Genomic DNA, 9,642 nt, shown 5'->3' with positions numbered 1-9,642 from the left:
GGTGAAGGGGGTTTTTATATTAGAGAGGGGATAATAAGAAGGGGTTTTATTAAGATACGAGTGAGGGGTAGAGTATGAGTTAGAGGGGGAGGTTTCAACAAATGGGGTAAGAAAAGGTGGGGGGGGCAAATGAAACTTAGAAAAAGGAGGGGGAGGGGGAGTATGTGAATTAGGGGCAAAATAGGGGGGGGCATGAGTTAGAGTTTCAAGAAGTAATGTAGGGGCATGGATGAGATATGGAAATAAGTGAGAGGGAGAGGGGAGGGGAGGGGAGGGGAGGAGGTGTTTGTTCATAGAGGTTGCCTCCATATGAAGAGAAAGGGGGATGTGAGGAGGGAACAGAGAAAGGGGAGTAATTAGGGTTCTAAAAACGTGAAACTGAGGTTGTTGTGGGCATGGATGAGGGGTTGGAAGGAGGGGCGACGCAAATGTCTGGGGGCTGCCTTGCGCAGTCCCAAACAGCGCGACATGTAGGGAGGGGGAAGGGTGCACGGGATGGTTGTCCAACACAATCCCATACTCGTTTACAATTGGGGGGGGGGGGGGGGGGGGGGGCACGATTGATGAAAGAGGCCGCGATCAACCACGGTCTGTTGTTGAATAGTGTGGGGTGGCTAACATTTTTGTGATGTCCAATTATTGTAGGGCGTACCATGTGTACGACGAAGAAGGGGCGGTGGCGGCAGCAGCAGGAAGTTTTGTTGATGGCTATGATCCGTAACAAAGTGTCGAAATTGTTGCCTTGAAATGTTTGGCACGTGCAGAAATGATAGTATGGTGGATGGAGCTCGGGGACGATGTTAGGAGCCGGAGGACTTGTATGAGCGGGGAGATGACCAAGGCCTATCGTTGCATATGCTTGTGGTGAATGGTAATGGCGTGGTTCATTATTAGCAAAGTGTAGGTTATGGAAAAGAACTTGAGGCCGGCCAAAGTTGGGATAAGGTTTAAATTCTTGTTTAACCTCATTAGTTGTGGTGTTGCAGGTGATAAGGAGATTAGATGCTCGGTGACGAGGACATTGTGCTTGTTTGGAGTTATTATTGGAGCGGTGGTTTGGGTTAGGGTGAGAGTTAGGAAAAGGGTTAGTAGTATTTTTGGAATTAAAGTTAGCGTGTGGGTTAGACTAGGGTTCTGGGTTAGGGTTTAGGGTAAAGTTTAGATTCTTTTTGGGGTTGGGTGTGGGATTAGAATTTTTATTTAGGTTAATAGTATGGGGGACAGAATTTTTAGTGTTATCTATCTCGGCTTCTACGGGAGCAATGTACGAGGGATTGTCATAAAACATTTCGTTATCATTTTCTTTTTCCCCTTCATACATTGTAATGTCTATATCTCTAATATTAGGGTTTTCATATCTATTTTGTTCTCTTGTTTTATCTCTAAGTTCCGTGACTGTTCTCTTAACTATATCATCAATGTTGTGGTTTAGAGCGAAATTGTCACACATTTTTAGGATTTCAGAGCCGAAATCTTGTAGTAAAGTATTAATTGTTTCCTGAAAATTCACAGGCTCAACATATGATGACTGTTAAGAATTACGTAAGTAATTAAGCAAGGGTTAATTAGTACCTAATTATGTGATTAGTTGATATGTGGAAGATTAAGTGATATGTGTGTATGTGTGTGAGAGGAAGAGAGAGAGGAAGATACACTTATGAACAACACAATATGGGGGATGAGTAACTATATTAAATTAGCATTATCATCATCATCATCATCAAATACAAAAATACCCACAATGAGGTATATATAGATTTCATGTGCAAGGGTGCACATGTGTGAGGATAATATAGGTACAATGGTGTAAGTCCTATATTAAATGTACTTAGGAGTGGAGGATCTACAATATCCCACTTAAGTACAAGGTCCTATTTAAGGCGTTAGTTAACACTTCTAACTAGATTCTATCTAGGTAACTACGAAGTTACATGGTTGACTAAATAACTAACTCTAGTTGAGCTTGATCTCTCAACAGATGACACATCCTCAAAATGTTGGGGTTCTTGAAGGATGCAGAGCCTATCGTAGGTTGGTTGTTTGCCTGACCATAGTGCATGTGGTGCATCGAGCCTGATTGCTTTTGACGGCGACAGATTAATCAGATATACTGTCGTCTGCAATGCTTCGGCCCAAAACTCCAGCTTCAGTTCAGCTTGTTGGAGCATTGCCATCACCCTCTCCTGGATAGTTATGTTGATCCGTTCTGCCACTCCATTTTGCATGGGTGTGTATGGAACGGTCTTTTGATGTCGGATCCCTTTGTCAGACAGGTATTGTTTGAAGGCTTGGGAGGTGTATTCTCCTCCATTGTTGGATCAGAGTGTCTTCACTTTGTATCTTGACCGGTTCTCCACTTTAGTTATCCACTGAGTGAAGACCTTGAGTGCTTTGTCTTTCAAACTAATCAAATAGGCCTAGACTTTGCGTATACAATCATCTACAAATGTAATGAAGTACTAGGAGCCTCCTAGTGATCTCTCAAACATCAACCCACATATATCAGTGTGCACGAGCTCTATGGGTTGTCGTATTGTTTCCTAATGGAGAGATTGCGGACGTCAGGTCTGTTTTCCATAGCAACAATGCTCACAGAAGTCCGTCTTTACTGGGAGTTTCGGGATATAGCCAATCACCATCAACCGATCTAGACCGACTTGAGACATGTGGCCTAGCTGACCATGCCATAGGTTCGGGTCCGTCCTTTCAGCTACGTTCACGGCCCCTTTTGGATTGATTGCCATCATTGGATACAAGTTGTTGTACTTGTGTCCATTTCCAATTTTCAGGTTTCCACGGCTGATCATCCACGTTGACTCTCTGAGAGTCATTCGGTACCCATCTTCGGCTAACATGTCGATGGAGACCAAACTGCTTTTCAGTGCGGGTACATGCCGAACTTGGTGTAGGACAATTGTGTTGCCATTTGACTGTTTAATTTTTACTTCGCTAATTCTTGCGATTCTGCATTCCTGCCCATTCGATGACTTGGTGTAAGACTCATTGTCATAAGGAATATGGAATTCATTAGTTATGTGTCATAGAATATGATTCTATGACACATAGTTAATGTGTTGAGAGTAGTGGTGTGACTCTTGACCTTTGAGTGATCATAGATTCTCAAAGGGTGTGTTCACACGTTGCACTAGGTTGAGCTTGATTCTCAACACGACCCCTCAAGCTCAAATCAGGTCGGTTCCTTTTGGTTGATGTCCACTTTGGTTGGTATCTGGTTCGGACGATCTCCGGTGTCCACTTCGGCTTGTACCCGATTCGAACGGTATCTGGTTCTCTCTTGTACTCCCCCTCAAGCTTAGCAAGTCAGGGTCGTCAATCCAAGGTCTGACATGAATTGTCGAATCTTGTCGACTCCTAGGGCCTTGGTGAAGATGTCGGTTTTCTGAAGATTCATGTTGATGTGTTGATGGTCGACATCTCCGGCCTAAGCGCGTTCTCGAATGAAGTGATAGTGCACTTTGATATGCTTTATGCGTGTGTGGAACACCAAGTTCCAAGCCATATAGATATTGCTCATGTTGTCGCAGTAGAGGGGAACTAGATCCTTGATGGGAATGCCCAAATCCTTTAAAATCCTCTTGAGCTATACAACTTCACATGCAGCCACGTTTGCGCCCCTGTATTCGGCCTCCATGCTAAAAAGTGTGACGGTAAGCTGATTTTTACTACTCCAAGATATTGCTCCGTTGCCAAGCGAGAAGACAAATCCGGAGGTCGAACGTCAATCGGTTCTGTAGCCGGCCCAGTCAGCATCTGTGTACCCTTCAAGACGAATTGGTGTGGCCAATTCGTAGAGAATACCACAATGCATTGTGCCGCTCACATATCGTAAACCTCACTTAGCACAATCCAAATGGATATCTTGTGGAGTATGCATGAATTGGCTAAGGAGACCGACCGGATAGCTGAGGTCGGGTCAAGTGATCGTGAGATAGATGAGACTCCTGATCAGTTGTCGATACTGAGTCCACTCGCACTCGTCTGTGCCAGAGTCAACCTCTAGTCTGAAGTTTCGATCGAGAGGGGTTGCCACAGATTTGCACTCAGTCATCCCGAACTTGTATAACAAGTTGAGGATGTAGTGTTGTTGAGAGATCATAATGTCGTCTGGAGTCTGAATTACCTTGATGCCAAGGAAGTAATGGAGCTCCTTCATGTCTGTCATCTCGAATTTGTTAAAGAGGAGGAACTTGACCTTGTTAATGTCAACTAGATGCTCACCTCTAATGTGGATCATGATGACACTCACATCATGCCTCAAAAGGATTTGAACCCACGATTTTGTTCTACGCATGTCAATTCTTTAACCATTGTATTAATATTCTTATATGTATAGTTTTTAGAATATATAATCTAATATCATAGGAATATTCTATATTACTCTACATTCAAGAATGTCCTAGAATATTCTAGAGTGTTCTATACACTAGAACCTTCTAGAATGCTCTAGAAACCTTCTAGATTACTCTACATTCTAGGATGACCTAGAATATTCTAGAGTGCTCTATATTACTTAGAAATAGGGATCTATCAATCATCCCAAAACTAAATTGGTTCAACGCCATTCTATAGCACTTTGTTGCGTACTCCTTGTTATCCATTTTACTTTGCAATATAGTATTTCCCTTTCAATTCTCTCTCTTTCTTTGTCTTAGCAATATACTCTCTCTCTCTCTCTCTCTCTCTCTCTCTCTCTCTCTCTCTCTCTCTCTTGACAGTTTAAACCAATTTTCATTTCTTCCTCTTCCACAAACCCTAACTAGTTCTCTTCTTCCTTCTCCTCTCCCTTCGTAAGTTATGGAGTCTGTGAGCAAACAGGAGTATATGCATGTTCTTTCTGAGCTCGACATGCTCACGAATAAATTTGTGGCATTAGAGCATGAAAATCAAAGGCTACTTGGGGACCTACAGCAAGTGAGCACCAAAAAAGCTTAACAGTATGAAGAGTTATCACAACGGGTTCACTAACTCGAGGCGACTATATTATCATTACGAGAACAAGCTTCAGGGGCTCAAAACTCCCCTAGAGAACCAAAGATTAGCCTCCCTGCCAAGTTTGATGGTACGAGGTCTTTATTTCGAGGCTTTTTGAATCAAGTTCATCTGGTTATTCAGCTACATCCCAATCTGTATCCAACTGACGTTGCTCATGTGGGATTAGTGGTAACTTTGCTATGCGGTACAACATTAACATGGTTCGCACCACTTCTCGAGAAGGAATCACCCTTGTTGGAGGATTTCGAGGCATTTGTTAAGGAGTTTCAAGCTAGTTCCGAAGACACCGATGGCACTAGGATAGCGATAAACAAGATTTGAAGGCTCTGACAAGGAGATCATCCCGGGTCGGCTTACACAGCTGATTTCCATCTCTTAGCATGCGATATCCCTTGGGATGAGGCGGCCTTAATGGATCAATTCCATCAAGGTTTGTGTAATGATGTCAAAGATCTTCTTCTTACTTCCCTGAATATCCGAAGTCACTAACAAAGGCCATTAGTCAAGTTGTGCAATGTGATAATCACCTATTTGAGCGACATTTTGAGCGCCAACAAATGTTATGCCGCCAACCAGAACAAACTTACACTTCCGTAGTCGCAACACCTCCACAAGTTTCCCGACCCATTCAAAGGGATGACCCAACTCCGATGGAAATAGAGTCAACACAACGTCGTGGGCCTTTATCAGATGCTGAGAAACAACGACGTCGAGCGCATCACTTATTCCTGTATTGTGGCGGTCCAGGACATATAGCCGTAAATTGTCCACATAAACCTAGACGTCAAGTATACCAAGTAAGTGCACATGACAACTCTACTTTGAGTTCCATTGTTACTTCTAATAACATAAGTAAGCCTCATAGTCCATGCCATGAGAATATATTTGATGTCTTGAGCCAATTAGAGGATGTGTTAAACGAATAAGTCCGGCCAAAATAGGAGCCATTTGGTTGGACCATCCTAACTATGTAGAGTTAGTCCCTAGTCGTCGTTCCATTTCATCAAATCAAGTGAGTAGAGTTTTTTCTGCACAAGTCAAGCTTATCACATCTACATGTCATCAAGTCCTAGCCTCTGCCCTCCTAGATTCTGGAGCCAACTCTTGTTTCATGGATCATGAATTTGCATTGTCACAAAAGATCCTCTTGAATAAACTCCCAAGCCCAATAGTCGTAGGAGTCATTGATGGCCGTCCCATAGCATCAGGAGATATAGTCGAGGAGTCTAAGCCAATGCGGATAGTTCTTGGTGATTTGGCAAGCATAATCTCTTTCAACATTATTCGCAGTCCAGAACACCCAATAGTTCTAGGTCTCCCTTGGTTTGAACTCCATAACCCGAAGATTGATTGGATAAAAAGAACAATTGAGGAGACCCAGGAAAAAAGCACAAACCGTGCATCCCTCAAATCTCTGACATGTGATACTAGATCCCCTTAGTTATCGACCATCTCTCTATGACAATTACGTGAGGAAGGGGGGAATGAGGCCAATGTTCGTCTTCGTAATAGTAGCAACTCCATCATCCACTTTACATGAAGCAGACATTAAACTACTCGAGAAATACGAAGAGTTCTCCAACGTCTTTGATAAGGTGAAGGCCAATACATTTCCAGAGCATCGGCCATACGACTGCCCTATTGACTTACAACCAGGGAAAGAACCTCCATGGGGCCCAATTTATAATCTCTCCCCTATAGAGCTAGAGACTTTGCGGGAATATATCGATGAGAATCTGGCAAACGGATTCATTCGGCATTCTAGATCCCCTGTTGGTGCACCTATCTTCTTCGTTAAGAAAAAGAATGGGACTCTTCGGTTGGTCATGGATTATCAAGGGCTAAACAAAGTGACTATCCGGAATAGATATGCTCTACCGTTAATCCCGAATCTTTTGGAATGTCTCAGTGGAGCAAAATATTTCACGAAGTTGGACCTTCGCGATGCATATAATCTAGTCTGGATTCGTCCGAGGGATGAACGGAAGACTGCTTTTCACACTCACTATGGACATTTTGAGTATACTATGATGCCATTCGGTCTCACGAATGCACCTGCAGTTTTCCTACATATGGCGAATGAATTTTTTGAGATTTTCTTGATATCTTCACTATAATTTACCTAGATAATATTTTAATCTACTCGAAGACCCAAGAGGAGCATGACGAACATGTTCGTCAGGTACTACGTCGACTCCGAGAATATGGTCTCTACGCAAAGTTAGAAAAGTGTAGTTTCGGCCAAAATCAAGTGGAATTTTTGGGGTATGTTGTATCATTTGATGGTATTGCTATGGACCCCATGAAGGTGCAAGCAATTTTAGAGTGGTAGACGCCCCTTTCAATGCGTGATGTGCAATGCTTTCTCGGGTTTGCAAATTTTTATCGAAAATTTATTAAAGATTATTCCAAGGTCGTGCTTCAACTCACTCAACTCACACACAAAAATCGGTCATTTATATGGAGTTCTGATGCAACCAAGACATTCGAGAGCTTAAAACGAGCGTTTACAACGACACCTATCTTAGCACATGTTGACCCAACAAAGTGCTTCATCCTTGAAGTCGATGCATCCGATTTTCCACTAGGGAGTATCCTGTCACAGACTGGAAATGATGGACAACTACACCTTGTCGCCTTTCATTCCCGAAAGTTTGAAGCTGCAAAGATCAACTACGAGATCCATGACAAAGAACTTCTTGCAATTGTGGATTCTTTTCAACAATGGTGACATTTTCTAGAAGGTTCTTCTCAACAGATCATTGTTTACAAAGATCATAAGAACCTAACATATTTCCAAAATGCTCGAGTCTTGAGTCGGCGACAAGCCCGATGGGCGCAATTTTTGACTCACTTCGACTTTGTCATCATATATCGCCCTAGGATGCAGCAAGGCAAAGAAAATGCTCTTTCTCGGCGCTCTTATATGGAACTTCGTCCAGGGGAACCTGCATTCAAGCATCAAAAACAAATCATTTTGGGTCCTAATCGCCTACGATTAATGGTAGTTAATGCCATAACAACTCTTGAAGATTCCACTCTTCTTGATTCCATTCGAGATCATATGGCCACTAATGAATTCGCCAAGGATGTTTTGGATCATATTGTCCCGGATCATGCTTCCTGCTCACAGTCAAAAAGCCCTCGTAATGACTATCATCAATTCCATTGGCATGGTGGTTTTCTATTTCGACAAAACCTATTGTATGTTCCTGATGGTCCCCCACGACTACAAGTTTTACAACATTGCCATGACTCACCAATGGTTGGTCATTTTGGAGTTCGCAAAACTCTAGAATTAATTTCCGACACTATTGGTGGCCTCACCTTCGTCATTTTGTTGAGGAGTATGTTCGCAACTGTGATACGTGTTGTCGATCAAACAGTCCTCGACACCGATCCTATGGCTTACTATAACCACTTCCCATTTCGGAAAATCCGTGGAAGTCTATATCCTTGGATTTCATTACCGATCTCCCAGTTTCAAAAGGTTTTGATGCAATTCTCACAATGGTTGATTGACTTACCAAAGTGGCACATTTCTTGCCATGTACGAAGTCTATTACTAGTCAAGAGGTGGTCGATCTCGTTATGCGAGAGGTATTTAGGCATCATGGTTTGCCAAATGATATTATTAGTGATCGTGGTCCACAATTCATCTCAAAGTTTTGGAAGCACATGTTCAAACTTCTTCGCATTTCGGTTAAGCTTTCTTTGGGCTATCATCCTGAGACTAATGGCCACACTGAGCGTACCAACCAGACTTTGGAGCAATATCTTTGTTGTTTCATCAACTATCAACAAGATGACTGGGTTGATTTTTTGCACTTGGATGAATTTGCCTACAACAACTCAGCCCATTCTTCTATAGGATATTCCCCATTTTTTGCAAATACGGGTTATCATCCTCTATGGATGATGAATGTGCATCCAGACATTCCTACCAACCCTGCCGTTGAGGATCGTCTTAGTCGCCTCCAAGAAATTCACTCTAGCATTCTCCACAATTTGCATGATGCTCAAGTTACACACAAGAGGCTTGTGGATTGTCATCGTCTATACTCCTCCAAAACGTTCTGCATTGGGGATCATGTATGGCTTCTCCAACATAACATCAAGACCACTAGGCCTTGCAATAAATTGGATCACCAACGTTTTGGCCCTTACATGATCACTAGTAAGATAAGTGATGTTGCATTTCGTCTTGGCCTCCCTCCGCACATGCGTCTTTATCCGATGTTTCATGTATCCCTTTTGGAACCTTATTGCAAGTTAAATTCCGGGCCAACTTGACCTTGTTAATGTCAACTAGATGCTCACCTCCAATGTGGATCATGATGACACTCACATCATACCTCAAAAGGATTTGAACCCACAACCTTGTTCTACGCATGTCAAATCCTTAACCATTGTATTAATATTCTTATATGTATTTTTTAGAATATATAATCTAATATCATTGGAATATTCTATATTACTCTACATTCAAGAATGACCTAGAATATTCTAGAGTGTTCTATACACTAGAACCTTCTAGAATACTCTAGAAACCTTCTAGATTACTCTACATTCTAGGATGACCTAGAATATTCTAGAGTGCTCTATATTACTTATAAATAGGAATCTATC

At 42.3% G+C, this 9,642-nt stretch overlaps 1 long non-coding RNA gene across 1 annotated transcript; it reads left to right on the top strand.

Moving 5' to 3' along the window:
• The first annotated feature begins 571 nt into the window (after positions 1-571).
• On the top strand, positions 572-1,370 carry LOC147856892 (uncharacterized). The gene is made up of 2 exons (XR_015530653.1): positions 572-871; positions 987-1,370. It is a non-coding gene; the product is annotated as an uncharacterized LOC147856892 (long non-coding RNA).
• The last annotated feature ends 8,272 nt before the right edge of the window (positions 1,371-9,642 follow it).

Source organism: Azolla caroliniana, unplaced genomic scaffold, assembly GCF_043228905.1.
Source record: "Azolla caroliniana isolate FFs.n. ecotype wild unplaced genomic scaffold, voAzoCaro1.0.p SCAF_12, whole genome shotgun sequence".
In the NCBI taxonomy this organism is placed as follows: domain Eukaryota; kingdom Viridiplantae; phylum Streptophyta; class Polypodiopsida; order Salviniales; family Salviniaceae; genus Azolla; species Azolla caroliniana.
This window is presented reverse-complemented; position numbering and strand designations above follow the sequence as displayed.